General features: G+C 41.4%; 1 long non-coding RNA gene across 1 annotated transcript; it reads right to left on the bottom strand.

The window, feature by feature from the left end:
• Positions 1-9872: 9872 nt before the first annotated feature.
• Positions 9873-11346, bottom strand: LOC115407526 (uncharacterized). Its single transcript, XR_003933638.1, has 2 exons — positions 11273-11346; positions 9873-10065 (listed from the first exon to the last, which is right to left on the bottom strand). It is a non-coding gene; the product is annotated as an uncharacterized LOC115407526 (long non-coding RNA).
• Positions 11347-15817: the final 4471 nt, after the last annotated feature.

Genomic DNA, 15817 nt, shown 5'->3' with positions numbered 1-15817 from the left:
TCATTTTCAGAGCCCTGTGATGCTGGCTCCGTGTGGACGATGGGTGACTTAGTACAAATATTTGTGCGGATTTGTCTGAGCTTGGCTCCGTGTGGACAGGGCCTTAGAAAACCTAGGAACCTCCAGCAGACCAGCACTCTGAGAACGAAGCGTTCTCCTGGGGCAGTATGGGACTAATAGGTCTTTAAGATATGATGGGGCCTGGTCGTTCAGAGCTTTATAGGTGAAAAGAAGGATTTTAAATCCTACTCTAGATACACACGCTCATAAACAGGCACATGCACGTGTTAGGATGCATGTGCCTGGGTACGGATAATGAACACACCAAAATATAATAATACTGTCAGACATAGTATGATTATGAGTATACTGTAATAATATGAAATATTGTTTTCTTGGTTTGAATAATGATAAATAATGATTATGTGTGGTTAATGATGTAGCTCATGTCCAGGCATGCACACACACTTGTGTGGCATGCCAGGACATAAATTGTGTACGACATGACACGCACACATTCATAGGCAGGCACATGCACATGTTACTGTGAAATGGCCTGGGTATGGATGATAAAACATGTATAAATACAACAACATTGCCATGTGACCCTCAGTGATATAATTATGAGATATGGGAAGGGGTAGGCACTGATAAGCTTCTGCTTCAGCCTACTCCTTTTGGGCTGTCATTGAATGGTTTTGCATATTCTTGTTGATATGTTTGTTATGTGATATGCCCAAATAAACGAACGAAACGAATTTGACTCCAATTTATACTTCACTCTCTGAAGGGAAAAAAGGAGCAGCAACAGAAATGAAGAAGATACGAAGCACTGAAATTAGGTTAAAGAAATAGAAACATTCCCAAAAAAGGGTGACTCTGTCTCTGCTCGTTTTGGTGTGCAGGGTTCTGCAACACCTACCAGCTGGAAGGAGTTTGAAGAGTTTGTGCGCGGGGTTTGAGGGGTCTGCAGAGATGTCGCCTGCCCGTTTCCCGGCCTGGAGGGCAGCTCGACCCCTATCATTCACTCTGCAGACTTGATGGGCCTTTCCAAATCTGTGTCTTTCCTCTTATTAATAACATGAAAATATATAAAATCCTGTCTTGCTTAGACCAGCAGAGAAGGCCTGACTGGCTGTGAGTCCCCGCTGAGGCATGATTCAAATATACAGAGTATATCTGGCTTAAGGCACATTTATATCATTGTTATTGTTGTCATGCCTTGTTGTTCCACTCACCTTCAAACACATTCAACAGTTAAGGAAAGTGCAACACAACCTGCTCAGCTGGCTCTCTGCTATTCAGGTTGAATCAGAGAAAAAGTGGTGCAGAGCGTGCCTACACGGGGAGTCGGAGCAGCGCAGCACAATGCAGAGCGGTGCTCACACAGCACACGGAGCGTCGGGGCGCCTATACCCACAGCCGGCCCTGATTGCACTAATAATAATAAAAAATACAAATAATTAAAAAAAAAAAAAAAAAACAGCGCAGGCAGGTAAAACAACACTTATTTTTTTCCTACACACTGAAACACAGACTGGAACAAAGTGTAGGTAACTCTAAACATCAAACAAATGAAGTATAGTTCAAATGACCAGAACCAAACCCTCTTCTAACAAACGGGCTAAAGCATGTTATTTATTTGTATCTATAATCTCTGCAGATAAGCTCACATTTTTGGCTAAACAGTTTCTCACATTATCTGCTCAAATTAAATGAAAGGCTTAATTGCACTGTGTCGGTCCGTTTCGCAGCGCAACATCCATGCAAAAACAAACACTAAATTAAATAGAATTAGCCTTTTAGATAAATAAAAATAATAATATAATAATAACCTAAAATATTACAATTAAACGAAATAAAAGTCAGCATTAAAAATGAGAATTGAGTAACAGAACCGTCTTTTAATAGCCCAATTATCTGGCTACTTACCCGTTTAATGTGGAAAGCTATGTTGTTGTGAAGTGATATGAAAGGACACAATTTGCATTTGACTTTTTTTGGATCATCTTTGACTTGGTCTGAAGTTCTGTTTTTTTCCGACATTGTAAGACTTTTAAAGTTAAGCCAAATCACCACCGAGATGCTGCTCTGTGACGGATCTCTGCGTAAAATGGGATTGTGCCACTCACCATGGTGGTTGATTCACAGACACTAAATAGATAGAATATTGAATAAAACTACAAGTTAAGTAAATTTTTCCACAGTATATTTGATAGGCTAACATGTATATCAAATAGGCTTTATATCATGTTTATTTGGGGGAAAAAAACCAAGCAATTCTATGTAAAATCAGTCATTCAGCACCCCCATACAGCTGTAATGGAATGGTCCTCGTTTAATAATCACATTTTTTCGATGCTTCGACTGCGTGATTGGCAGTCGAATCAGGCCCCTTCGAACGAATCGTCGACTATGTGAGGACACCCCTACCTACTACTTAAACTAACTTATTGAGTATGCAGTGCATTGACACTGGCAGTATGCGATTTTGAGTATGCGAGAAGTTCCCGGATGCATACTGCATTCACAAGAAATGTTGAGTATACATCGTGTGTTCACTACTAATACTGAAATCACCCAAGATGCAACGTGACGGACAGTGGTTGTGCCAGACAGAGCTTGCACCGCCTGGCGGCCGGCGGATGTGGTGGGGTCGGGTGGGTGGGGTGAGACTGCGCGTCTTTGCCCCGCTGCCAAGCAAAGCCGGTCGGAGTGGCGGGGACGGCCGGCGGTGTGATCCGCGGTCGCCCCCCGCCAAAGCCCGACCGGGTCTGGAGGCCGGGCCGCTGGGTAGGGGGAATCGACTGCCACAGTGGGCGGGGGGGCCCCCCGTGGCGACTCCGGGATTCGTGTGTGCTCTGCCCCTCTCCCTGCTTCTCTGCTTCTCTGACACCTCCGTGCTGGAGCCAGCCAAATTTCACCAAATTCGTCTGAACAAAATCATAAACGGTTGGTATTCAGACAAATAAACGACACACTCGGGCTCTGAACGGCCACTTTGTCGCCTAATTTAAAATTAAAAAAAAAATTCGATGAAGTTATACATTTGAAGAGTTTAGAGCTAAAGTGAAATCAGCTTTAGCAGATCGATTTCGGCTCACGAAGGAGTGCAGTGCATTGTGGGTTATTATGTAGTATGCTGTAGTGTAAACGCTTTGTATACTGTCTGATGGACTGAGTATGCAGGATGCAATATGGGCAGTATGAGTATGGAAGGATGTAGTAGGCAGTATGCGGTTTCGAACACAGCCGTCGAATTTGAAAGCCTCTCCAACTTCCTGAAGCTTCTTCCTGTCTGGGAGGAGCCTATGGAATGATTTTACCAGGTTCTGATTTGATCATTTTCAGAGGCCTCACACTTCAAGCTTCATGTCTGTATCTACTTGTAGAAGTCACATTAGAACAAAAGAGCAAAAGAGGTCAAAGTTCACAAAAGGCTTCATGCCTTAGTGAGGGCTCAGAGGGTTGAGTGACAGCACGAGACAGCATGAGAGAAAAAGTATAATTTGTATTATGAAACATTTTCTAAAGACCACAATTCAGAAACTTCATATATGCCACGCATGCACACATGCATGCATGCACACACACACACATTCAAACCCACACTCTGTCCGCCATGTCTGGCAGGTTTGTCTCGCCAAACATGTGACTGGGGGGTCAGCAGTCAGGTGGATGTTTGAAGAACCTTTGTTTTGAACAGTTTCTTCAGATTCCAGCACTGCAGTCTGCCAGCCTGAGGGTCAACCTGAGGAAGGAAGGAGTCGCCAAACTGGACCATCTACTCAACCAGGAGGACACACCTTTGGAACGCCTGAAGCAGATGGGGAAATCTCAGCTGTGGCTTCCCCCATTTTTGAGACCTTTGACCTCTTCCTAGCCAAAAGGACGATGCGAGCGAGTATAAATGTCCCTCTGTCCATCAACCCAGCGACACAAGGGTGGTGATCGGCTACTGTCTTCTTCAAACCCTGAGTTTCTTGGCCCAGGCTATTTCCCAAAAGGCTGCAGGCGGATCCTGTAAAGCTACCAGTGGACAAACGAACTGCAGCATCATCACCGCAAACAGGTACAGACACACTTTAATCCGGGGTTTGAGCATAAATGTTCTTTTGCCATCACACTGAAACTTTTCTTCATTTCTGTTGATGCCAGTTTCAGGGCGAGGAGAAGACTTTTGTTTTTCAACGATCATCTTTGGACACAAGATTTACAAATCTCACAAAAGAATTAAAAAAAAATAGGCACTGAAATACGTAGAAATAATTCTAAGAGACATTAATAAAAAGAGTAAATTGAATGTTTTTATTGAAATGAATGAAATGAAACAGTGTATTGTTGATTGTCAAAGGCTGAGTACAAAAAAATATTTTAAGTAGAGAACACAGTCCTCAGATGTCCAGGAATTAAAGCTGAAGGACAAAAAAGACTACTTTTAGAAAATCTTAATCGCCTACAATGAAGAAGTCAAAGTGATCTGTATTCATCATTGAATATCTTACCAATATACTTCTTACAAATTCACCTACAAAAATCAGAACAACAATAAAAGGAAGGATGAGTGTCAGTATCCTTGTCTGTGGATCAGAGAGTGTGATAAGAGGAGCAGACTAATCCTCTGACCTGACTGAACTGCTCTGCAACAGCATAAATATCTGAAGATTTTTTCCCCAAACAACAGTTGCATTCTTGTGTGCAGGAAGAGGAGACATGGCTGGACGTCTGCCTGCGGTCTGTGCGTTGATTCTGATTCTGGGTGCACTTGGGTGCTCAGATGCACTTTTAGGAGGTAAGTTTGTTTTGCACTCTTTTACTCAACAAAGATCCTTTTCTTTTTTAAATATATCTCTATTGTTATGTTGTTTTCAACATCAGCAGTAGTAGAACATATTAAGATGTTCGATGGAAAAGGGAATTGAAGGTGAAAGGTCAACAGTTTTTCAGTTGGATGACAATGTTCTACTTGTTTCAGTCTGTTGTTGTTTCTTGTCTGATTCAGTCGTCTTGGGGACGTTGGAGCACAGTAACGTGCTTTGCCATTTTTTCCCAGCTCTTGGAACATGATGATTTCTCCTTCCTTTCAGATCACTCTGGTGTGTGTCCTCCGATCTTTCCTGGCTTCCCATATCCCATATGTCCTGAAGTCATTTTTCCCACTTGCTTCATTGATAGTCAATGCGAGAAGCATGAGAAATGCTGCGACAATGGATGTGCTCGTGTGTGCACGGCAGCGATGAAACGTAAGATGGAAATAAACTCACATTTCTGAAATACCTCTTGCAAGATCGTAGAATTTCTGTTTGTTTTTGGTAAGTTAGATAAGTGTAGTACAGTTTCATTGTTGTCATTATGTAAATTAGAGAAAATACTTGAGTACTGAAGGTGTATTTCTTGGGCCACTGATCAGATGTATGACTTTGGTCATACGAGACACATGTCAGCCATTAATACTGTATGTCATAACCTCAAAATGTGGAGCACAGCACGAAGGGAAGTATGCACAATCAAGCCAAATGTATAATATTAGGCTTCAGTATTATTTTTCAATCGTTATAATTGTTTCAGGACTGAATGCTATTTTGCAGTTTCCAGAATCTGAAAGAAATTTGTTTTCAGTTGGGCAGTTGTAAATGTTTTGGTGAAAGGTTTTGATTTCCAGAAAAGATGCTTCAATTTGAATGGCTAGCAAATTATCAGATTGTCTCATAACTTTGCAAATTTTTATTCTATTTCTTTCAATTCAGCCAATCAAGGGCAATGCCCTGACGAAATGATGGTTCGGGGTTTTCCATGTGGCAGGAAACCATGCTCTCATGACAGCGACTGCCGCAGAGGTCGCAAGTGCTGCAACAGTCCATGTGGATATGTGTGCACCAACATAGATCCACGTGAGTTATTAATATGAAACACTTTAAATAATTTTTTTAAACTCTTTTTCTGTGTCATTTCAGGCCTTTTAATAATTGCAAGTGTTGTTTTTTGTTTCTTTTTGAAGATCACTGGAGTGGTTGATGTCTGCCATAGAAAGATAAACGTGAAAAGGGTTGACAAGAAAAGAAATTCAGCAAGACAACTGACCGACATTCCTGCAGTGAGCCCTGCCTATTCTACAATCTTTGACATGAATTATCCTTGGGGCATTTTCTGGATTTAATTAATCCATTGTCAAATAATGGTCTGGTTACTGTTGCTCCGACTGTCTAAATCTCTTCTTTGTCAGCAAATAAAAAGAATCAACTGCATCAATTATATTTTGGGCAGAGTTTTCATTCTTGACAGGATTATCAATGTGTTACAGCATTGCACAGGTAAATAAAATAAAAGTATGGAACCACCATTCAGGATTGTGAATTTATTGACATGCAGGTAATTAAATAATGATTGTGCAGTCAATAAGCTTTTGCTAGCTATTTGAATGACTTATTGAGCAAATCAGCATGTTGTAATTGGCAAAACGAAGAATTAATAGTAGTGTCCATTAACAGAACAGCATAAATGTAATTGGTACAATAGTGAAATGTCGCTTAGGACAATGACATCGCAAATCATTGACACAATTCAAAAGTTTTACTGCAAAAGGTTGCCTTAAAATTTTAAGTTGTCTCAATAATTTTTTACAGTGTTGAGAATATGATGGAAAAAAAAAATTTTTTTAATTAATTTATTTTTTTTGTTTGTTTTTTTTTTTAAATAGTTTTATCATCTAGAAATCACATTTTTCCTTGTTGAAACATATTTGTCAATGTTGGACTTCGATTGAAACTTGCGGCCCTGCCACTCCAAAATGAGAGATTTTGATTTAGCTCCTGTGACGTCGTCGCCGCACAAGGCTGGTCTCATTAACCAACCGCTCCTTCACCGCCCAGCACCACCCACCACCTTACAGTTTTTGCCCGTTGCTTGAACACGTTTTGCAAAACTTGGCTCATTGTGTCAAAACTCTACACACAAGCAAATGAGACACAACACTGGGAAATAAACAATTCACATCTATGTCAAATTGAAACTCTGCTGTCAAAACCTAACAATCCTATGTCAAAATTTCACTCTGATGACAAAATGATACCCACTTGCATCTTATTAAAGCACTTTCAGATCAGCAGCAACACACTATTCTACTTTATATAAAACACTGCAGTCTTTCGTTTTCACTCTTTTTATTCAGTTACACAGAAAGCACGTTTTCACAACCAAAAGATAAAATACTCAATCCAAAATCATTACATTGCAGTAGTGCATTTTACAATACAGTAAATTCAGTTAAAGCAAAATAAAACAAAAAATATACTGTCAACACAGAAAAGCACAATTGTGTGTGGGCTTACAGTTTTTTTTTCGATTGCTAAACACAAAAAGTAAAAATTTGGCACAATTTTCACAATTGCACCCATTCTGTACTGTAAATGTCAAGGACTGTAACAGTCACCTGTACATATTCATGTGGAAGTTCTTTGACCCTGATACTGTTCCTCTCAAATAGGACCCTGTACGGTTGCTTCATGGTCATGTTGTGCTTTACCAAGATGCGTCAGATAGCGGAAACGCTTATTCGATCTATGTTATTGAATACGTGCCAATCTGCAAGTATTTGTTGCTGTAGCTGGTGGAGACGGATTGCATTGTTTGCTCTGACTGGGTTCACTATGGCCAGTTCCTGCTGTTGGGTGAACAGGCGCTGGCGTCCCCCCCCCCCTTCCCCAGGAGGTCTTCTAGCCATTTTGTAGAAAAATGCAACCACAAATAGTTATTATTTGCTTCTTTTTTACAGTACTGTATATACTGTACTTAACTGTATTTACCATACACAGTACTGAAACATCTCAACACGTTATCACAGTATGTTTCACAAAGCAACCACTTTTGTTTGAAAAAGAGCATTAGCCGCCCTGCAATGCAGTACATGTGATACGGTAACGTGATATGCTACAGTACTGTAAATACTCTAGATACAGTCTGCGTAGAGTAGAGAGTTGAAGATATACCTGTTGTCCAGTCAGAATGTCCTGATTATGGATGAAACTGTGAAACGGCTTAGATTAGGGTGGACTCTCTGCCCAGCTTCCCTCACAGTCAGACCATGGTTTATAATCTGTTCCACCAAAGTTGCTCTTATGTCATTTGAAGTAATGGCCCTTGCTTGGCCTCTTCGACCACGTCCTCCTTTCTCTCTCTGTCTTCCTCTTCCTCTGCCTCGAGCTCTCCCTGCCTCCATGGTGGAAAGTTCTCCAAATGGCTTAACGGAGGCCTTTTTGTACCAGGCTGATTGGTGTTCAGTTTTGCAAGTAAGTGTTTTCAGGCACACGCCTAAGTATTTTCAATTAGGCAATGTGTGATGTATTTTGAATAGATGTGTTTTCCGAATGGTACCTTGACATTTCATTTTTGAACTAAGTGCCTTACGTATGAAATAGTGTGTAGTGTGCAGGAGCAAGTGTGTTGTAGAAAGGAGCAAGTGTGTTACAGAATTGCAACTAAAGTGCAAAGCAGCGCTTTTGTTTAGGGTATGGTTACACTTTGTTTAAGATATAGTCACAACAACTTCAAGTTATGTTACTTTGGTTTAAGCATGTGTCTATAGTGTTCAAGCAATGGGTAAAAACTGTAATCAAACTCAACCTTTATATCCTTTGGGTTAAATGGACCCATTAAATATGGCACTAAACACAGGAAATAAAAACTACTGAAATTACTGGAGTCTAAATTAGCACCAGACACGAGGTTTCTTATAAAAAAAAAAAAGAACCCTAACTTTATTGTGAGTAACACCAGCAAAAAAAAAAAAAGTGCAAATGATAAGTATTTTAAATTTGACAAGCTATGCACATTGAATCCCACCGATCACAGAAAGGACAAAACAGAAACCCAGCACAAACGTCACAACAAATGGGCTACTCACCCAGAAGGCTTTTCTGATCCGAACAGTGCTTCGGGACAAATTTAGATCCAAAATCGAGTGGCGGACATCCGTATACGTCAAGCAGACGGGGCATCGGTAACGCCACTCCTAAAACGGCTTTAATTGTCCAAAAACCCATTAGTTTCACCAATATTTCATCATGGTCCGCTCACACCTCTCTTCCATGACAGCCCAGTGTGAGATAAATGTTTTTGTTGTTTTGTTGACCTCTGAACTGAAAGTGTTGTTTACGGCTGTCGCGCGCCGTCCCACAATGCATTGCGCGGTGACGTCGGTTCCAAAGCTCAATACCGGAGCACAGCAGTAACAGCCATAGCCTCAGCCGCTGTGCGCCGGTATGTCCTTCCGCGGATCACTATGCTTGTGCAGATCTGTGTGAATCAAAACATTTTAACGGTTTGAAAAGAAACACGTCTTTTAAAATGTTTTATAACCATTTGGATTCACTTCATGTGCTAATACGCCATCCCCTGGACTGGCTAAGCTAACTACGATGCTAACAGCTGGGAGCCAGCCACTGGACGTACAGACACAATAAAGGTATTTATGAGCTTATCTCACTTTGTAAATGATAGGGATAGGGCGTCGGTCCAAAATCTTCGGAGTACTCTTTTAACCTTTGAAAAGAAAAATCTCTTGATAGAGCAGATTAGTAATAATGCCTCGAAAGCAAAACTATATCTGACCTAATATATGGACCTAATATTAATTATAACTATTCATATATGATATTGCTGTGATTGTGAATATGCATGACAAACACAGAGCAAGTTTTGATGCAGTTGTTTCATTTTATTTGCCAATAATGAGGAGACAGACAGTCAGACCAACAAGTACCATTATTCGACAAATGATCAATCGTACAAAGATTCAAATTTATGGGTAATCAAATGTGTATCAAAATGCACAAATAGGTGATCAAGTTGAAATATCAGAAAGCAGGTTGTCACCATTTTTTTTTAAATCTTGATGTATTTTGACATGAAAGAAACCCAGACAGTACAGCCAAGGATGTAGGATTTAGTGTGGTTGAAGATTGTTGAATCAGCAGGGCTCTCTGCAGGAACGGCAGCCAGTTGTCTTGCTGAGTTTTTCTTCACCTCCTACTTTCTTTGACAGATATCAACCAAAACGCCAAAGAACAACTAAAAAAGAGAAGAAAAACAACACTTGCAATTAGAAAAAAAGGCCCAAAAGTATAATATAAGCCTTTGAAAAACAAATCTCTCGAGTTTTCATGTAACTCAGTTCCATGTGGCACAGCACGGCCACTTTGTTAATTGCAGCCCTTCCAGTTACAGCAGCATTCAAAGTCACGAGAGCATTGTCTACTGGGACACAGCAAAGACTTTTCAATGTGAATGGTTGGACTTTTTAAACTGAATGAAAACAAGAACTATGCAGAGTTATGGAACAATCTGACAACTTCTTACTATTTCAAATTGTGATGATAAGTATTTTGTTGGAATCAAAAAATGTCACCAAAAAGTTAACAGTGACCCACCTGAACACATATTAAACTGTTGTGAGTGTCCTGAAAAAAGGGACTTACAACTTTGACTTCACAGATAAAATTGGATAAAAACAGTAATGTCTGAGAAAGCATGAAAAATGAATGTGTCATGACTATATGATTTTAAGGTTGGAATTACAGAATGCAGTCAAAACGATTTGCAACAGCTTTAAAACCATGCGCAAATTAGCAATAATATGTTGATTGCTTTCTTGTTCATTTATTACATTAAATATAATGAAAAAACTGAAATTTATATGATTTTTTCAGATCAATTCATTCTGTATTTCTGATTTATTTCTTGTTTCTGTTATTGTTCAGGGTGGGGTGGGTTTGGGTTCATATGCAAAAAGATGTATAAAGACAAAATATGAGACACAAACTGAAGATGAAACACAGCAACAGTCTGAAACAACTAGTCTCAAACTACAAGCACAAAACCTTTCATTTTCCATTTATTGTGCCATCTGAATTTATATAATAAATTGTCATCCCATGTCTTGGTTTTCTCAATATATTTCAGTTTTCCTAAAGTAAACCTTAATGACCTCTTGGTGTCGATGCGATTGCAGGCTGTCTCTTGGTTTTTCTCCTGCGATGAATCGCTGACTGTGACAACTGTAATTCAGTTGAGTGAGAAGCAGTGAAATCTGGTATTGTGATGTGTTACATTGTAAAGTCTCATTTATTTGATGCCAAAAATAAAATAGATAAACTAGTAATGTAACAAAAAGTGTCATTTATTGAAGAATTTTTTTTCTCTGACAAAAAAAAAATCTACTCATTTGCTATCATATTATAAGAGGGGTTTCAAAAAGATGACTTGATTTCCATGTTACCGCCAATCGCTGTCACGCACGTACGCCCACATCCATTGTCACAACATTTTTCATATTTGTGGCAGTAACTGTCAACGGTGCAAAGGATCAGTGGGACAGCATCACACATGTGTGGATTGTTGGCATAGGCTGGAGGAGGGCAGAAGCCGGCGTGATCTGAAAGGAAATCAAATCATCATGTTCAATGAGGTGGAAAAAAAATTAGCAAAACACTTTAATGTGCTTCAACAGAACATCACCAAGAAGACTCAGCCAAAGATTAGAAACATCAACAGCCTGAAACAATTAAAACATTAAAATCAAAGCTAAAACAGATAGTCCATCTTCAATCTTACCATCCCAACTTTTATGATATGAGTTGCTGCCATTGAATTCAATTTGGGCTAATATTGAAAACAACATAACAAAAATAAACACAAATGATTGATCTTTGTTGGTGAATAATAAAGTGTAAGACACAATTGCCTTCGGGCCCTTGAATAGACTTTGCATCAAAGCGCCCAATTGCACCCAGAATCAGGATCAATGCACAGACTGCAGGCAGATGTCCAGTCATGTCTCCACTTCCTGCAATCAAGACTGCAACTGTTGTTTGACCAAGATCTCTGGATATATATAAACTGTTGCAAAGCTGTTCAGTTCGAGGATTGGTCTGCTCCATCTTTCACCCTGAGAAGAGGACAAAACTTTTCAGTGTGGGGGCAGGTTTGTCAACTCTGTCCATGTGACAGATGAGGTTTCTTCATCTGCTTCAGGCTTTCCAAAGGTGTGTCCTCCAGGTTGAGTACATGGTCCAGTTTGGTGGTTCCCTCCTTCCTCAGGCTGACCCTCAAGCTGGTAGATGGCAGTACTGGAGTCTGAAGAACCTGTTGAAAACAAAAAAGTTTATTCAAAAACTTCCACCTGACAAGTGTCCCCACAGTTGTGTGTTTTGCGAGACAGACCTGCGAGACATGGAGGACAGAGGTGTAAAATGGAGTCAGACCAGTCACGTCCCCTTCATCTATGTCCACCAGGAAGAACTGCTTATCATAGCCAAGCCACCCCATCCACCTCCTCAACATTCCTGAGTGGCCCTGAAGCCAACCACTGAAGGCAACACTGTGTTATTGTATGACTGTCCAATCAGTGAAGTGTCACTTGTCGTCCAGCTCAGCCATGCTGATGCTGTTTTGTCATAAGTTGAAAGTATTTCCTGCCATCGGTAAACAACATTTTGACATTTTATGAAGATATTGCCATGTCTGCATTGGCTCAAACAGTTTGAGAAACATAAATTGCTACTGACTCTGGCAAAGAGAGACTGTTCCTCCAAACCCTTCAACCTGCACTGCAGAGGCCTGATGACTGACTATTAGGGGTGGGACGAGACACAAATTCCACGAGACGAGATGTCTCGCAAGATTGAGTCCACGAGATCGAGACGAGATGAGAGACGAGACTGGGGGGGGGGGGGGTGTTGGTGCTGAGCTGTGGGGAGCGTCGCGGTACTCACATGCAGCGTCGGAGCACGGAGTGTCGGGTCGGAGTGCCCCTTGTACGGCCACGGCGCCGTCCACTCTACACTGCGCCCTAGGCAGCCGCCTAGTTCGCCTATTCCCTTTCAAACCGCGGCGCACAAACGACGCCATGACTGCATTTGCACTTCATGCCACTAGGTGTGCTGTTTGCATGTTCAACCTTATTTTACACAGACACCACAGAAGAAGAAGGGCGCCGCAGCCGCTGCAGGCTCTTTCTGCATGTTGTTAGAAAAATAGTGTGAGCCGGCAAGACGTGGTAAAATGTTCATTGATGCGATGCACCGTTTTTTCAATAAAAGAGAAGAACTGAACGATCGTTGACGCACATTTTCTTTACGTCGTATCAATTAAACTGTATCACAAGTAGTTTGTGTACTCAAAAGACCAAGATTCCTTGCAGATAGAACATGCGCAGAACAGTATTTCATATCCCTTTCAACCGGGTTTTTAAATATGAATATGAGCATATTCAGGGTTTTGCACTTGTTTATATGGCTGTGCGCCATGTAATGTATTATTCCGTCAATATTCCAGTTAATAAAGAGTTTTTGCCTTTATATAAACGTACTCAATCTTGCGGCATTTACATCTCGCGAGATCGTCCCATCCCTACTGACTATCATCAGCTCAAACTGGCGCCCATTTTAGCCACGCACTGCTCACCATCATTCTATAAACCAACCCAATTTATGAACTCCTCACCAACATCAAAACCATTAGTGCTGAAAACAAAGAGGATTGATCTCACCTATCAAGCACTTTCTCTTGATCCCAAGAAACAATATTGAACATTAAATTGATCACTTTCCCTCTGTAAATCTCACCACGAACGACAAAAACTTGAGTGACAGTCAGGTAAATGAACGAGGTGGATCTGAGGGAGAGGCACGGGGTGGCAAGCTGTTAGAGGTCAGAGAGGTACGGAGGGGTCGGGTTCTGGATGGATTTCAAGGTGTACTGGAGGACTTTGTCGATAATATGTGGCTTGACCAGGAGCCGGTGGAGTTACTGTGGGATGGAGGTGATGTGGTGGATGAGGGAGTTTTAGTGAGGATCTGGGGAGCAGAGTTCTGAAGCAGCTGGAATTTGTAGAGGGACTTTTGCAGGAGGCCGGAGAGGGGGGAGTTGTTGCAATAATTGAGGTAGGAATGACAAGACTGTGAATGAGGATAGTGGTGGAGTGAGGGGTGAGGGAGAGGTGGAGATGGTTAATATCACACAGGTGGAGGTAATCAGACCAGGTAATGTTTTTGATCTGAGATTGGAATGGTGGCGTGCTGTCGTGGATGAAACCCAGACTCTTAACTTTTACTGCTAACTTGGCAGTGATGATTCTTTGGCAAATACTGGTCACAGTGACCCCACCAAAAGGAAAAATGTAGAAGGTTCAGAGGATCTTCCTGGACTTTTCTGGTCTGGTAAACACTGGGTGAGGATTGCAGCCTTCAATCTGTTAGTGGCTGAAGGGAAGCAAGGATTAACAGACATCAGGTCCGAAGTAGCAGCTTTCAGACTCACAGTGCACAGCTTTGGCTCTTTGACTGTGAAGCAGGATTGCTCCTGCTGCTGAGAAGGGTGGGGTGGCTCAGCTATGATAAGCATCTCTTCCTGATGGACACTGATGAATTTAACTTGAGGGGATTTATCTGGTTTAACTCCATTTTCCACCTCTGACCTGCATGCCTGGCAGGTTTGTCTCATCAAACACAACTTGAGAGACACTAATCAGATGGATATTTGAAGAAACTTTGTTTTCAACAGGTTTCTTCAGACGTCAGTCATGCAGTCCACCGGCCTGAAAGTCAACCTGAGGAAGGAAGGAGTCACTAAACTGAACCATCTGCTCAACCAAAAAGACAGGTCTTTGGAAAGCCTGAAGCAGATGGGGAAATCTATTCTGTCACATGGACAGAGCTGACAAACCTGCCCCCACTTTGGAGAGCTTTCTCCTCTTCTTGACCAATAATCAGACAGTGTGATAAAAAAAAAGAGGCAGACCAATCCTCGGCCATAGCAGCTCTGCTGCGGTATATATATTCAGAGATCTTGGACAAACAACAGTTGCAGTCTTGAGTGCAGGAAGTGGAGACATGGCTGGACATCTGCCTGCAGTCTGTGCATTGATTCTGATTCTGGGTGCAGTTTGGCGCTCAGACGCAATGTCTATTCCCGGAGGTAAGTGTGTCTTACACTTTATTATTCACCAACCCAAGATCAATCTTTTGTGATATTTTTATGTTTTCTTTCTAGGTCCTTAGTGATGAGGAATGTATTTTTTCACCACTGAGCACTTCTCGTTCAGTCAGAGATAGTTGGAATGATCTGGTTATTTTAATGACTTGGTTATGATGCGATCGAGTTTTATTTTGGTGGCAGCAGTGAGGAAGTTGAACCAAGATGAAATGTCGATGAACATGGATTTAATGAGTATTTGCTGACGTTAAAAGTCCCTAGTCTCCTGAGCAGGTAGAGATGCTCCTGTGACTTCTTTTAAATGGAGTCAGCAAGTTGTGTGAAGGACAGGCACATATGGATCTCTGTCCCAAGATACTTAAAACTCTGTACCTGCTCCACCATCTGACTGTGGATGTTGAGCGGTTGGAACAGGCGCTCCCAGTTTGTCCCTCTCATCCCACAGCGCAGCTCCCTTGATTAGAGATATTTAGCTCTGATGAGCTTTCCTAAAATGTTTGGATCAGGGTGGTCTTCCTGCTGGCACTGTTGCGTTGTCTAGGAGTGAGCCAGATTGGCTAGCAAAGCCATGTCATCCGGGCATTTAGAAGCTCCATTCCTTCTCAGCTGCAGGAGGTGCTGTTAGTGTATACAGAGAAGAGGATGGGAGACAGAGCACAGCCCTTGGGAGACCTGTCTGCACAGCCATTGACCTGGATTTAAACCCCTTTAAAAACACCTGTTTTGGTCTATATTTTAAAATGTCCTTTATCCATAAAATCAAAGCAGGGTGCACCTGGAGATGAGATCGGCAGTGCTGTTGTTGTTAAAAGTAGACAGTTCATAAATG

The sequence above is a fragment of the Salarias fasciatus genome, chromosome 20 (assembly GCF_902148845.1).
Source record: "Salarias fasciatus chromosome 20, fSalaFa1.1, whole genome shotgun sequence".
Classification (NCBI taxonomy): domain Eukaryota; kingdom Metazoa; phylum Chordata; class Actinopteri; order Blenniiformes; family Blenniidae; genus Salarias; species Salarias fasciatus.
This window is presented reverse-complemented; position numbering and strand designations above follow the sequence as displayed.